The sequence below is a fragment of the Otolemur garnettii genome, unplaced genomic scaffold (genome assembly GCF_000181295.1).
Source record: "Otolemur garnettii isolate 467f Iridium unplaced genomic scaffold, OtoGar3 scaffold00020, whole genome shotgun sequence".
Lineage (NCBI taxonomy): Eukaryota > Metazoa > Chordata > Mammalia > Primates > Galagidae > Otolemur > Otolemur garnettii.
The window spans coordinates 86,288-87,817 of NW_003852415.1; positions in this window are offsets into that span (position 1 = coordinate 86,288).

A 1,530-nucleotide genomic window follows, 5' to 3' on the forward strand; every position below is an offset into this window, starting at 1 on the left:
TAGTGTGCTATGGCACTCTCCCACCAGGCATAAAGCTGAACATATACTCTACCTGCAATTTTGAACTCCCAGAACTCCCCTCCACTCCCACCCCAAGGTCTAGAAGCCTGTCCCTCACAGAATCCAGACTCTTGGGCATTTTCTCAAGATGTATGGACAAGGCATAGTCCATTACAAGTCTGTGCTAAATCAGTGGCATGGGTGTAAAGCAAGGACTGCAGTACAGGGGAGCCATATGGGAGAGGGAGAAACAGTGCCCCGTGGCACAGCACAGCAGCAGCAGCAGCAGCAGCAGCGGTGGTGGAACAATAGGGCCACACCCCTGGTGATATTTTGGAGGAACACTTCCCATCTCTCTTAGCAACCAGAGGGAGCTGGGCCTCTACTCCCGTGACAGCCGTGGAAATGCAGGCCCTGTGAGCAAAGGATATGCCGGAGGAGGTACCTGCCTGGGTGGGGGCGGTGGGGCGGTGGGGACAGAGACTAGAATATGCGCAGGTGCAGAGGCAGCATACTCCCAGGGCAGGGCTGAGTCAGAATTCCTGCTTTTGTGAGCCCAAGATGCACCTGCCCCCCAGTGGAGCATGGCTGGGACAAAAGCGGGTGTGGCAGCAGCACCAGCCCAGGGAGGGGCAGGAACTGAGAGCCCTCTGTGAGCTCTAACCACACCCATCCCAACACAGAGTGCCCCAGAGAAAGAGATGCTAGCTCCATGAGAATTGGCACAGCAGCACAGGGCAGGGCTGAGTCGCAGTTTCTCTAAACTCAAATAGCACCTGGCCTGCAGTGGAATACAGCCGGGACAGAAACGCAAATTCTGAGAGAATATAAGTGGCAGCATCATCAATCTGGGGTGGGGCTAGAACTGAGTGACACTCCCCAGCTTCCATTAAGCACCTGAGGTAGTCAGGCTTCAGGTACCCTTGCTGGCTGGTGGCTGAGTACAGTGGCCTGGCTGAGGAGACATAGATCTGCCTGTGATTCAGGAAGGTGCAAGCCCCTGGCACATCTGCTCATTGGAGGGAACTGGGCCACAGTTCTGCGGGGTTACTAGTGACTGGGTGTGACAGAGGTGAAAGGTGGGGAAGAAGGCATCAACCTCCCCGTACTAACTCATTTGCTGGGCAGGCGCTTCTGACTCCACAGAGTACCAAAGTGAGCCACACTCAAGCTGCCAGCAGACCCCTGCTATCTAGTTGCTGGAGACCTTTAGAACTCTTGACCTAGGCCAATCACCCACGGACCATCCAAGGTGGTACCCTGGTCATGTTGTTGTGGAAAGGTTTGATTTTCCTTTTCCAGTTGTTGCCTGTGGGGGACGGGGTGTCTTAGTTGCTTATATTTCTCCACAGCTGAGACTTCCACTCTGAGTTACGGATTCACTAGGACTGGACAGAGACCAGCTGAATACAAGACTGAGCCACCTAGCCCCACCACACCAAGCAGGTCCCCAGTGTCTCAGGCTGTAGTACTGTACAGGTCCTTTGCAAAAGTGTAGGGGAAAAGCTGCAGTCACCAGTCCCAGCTCTT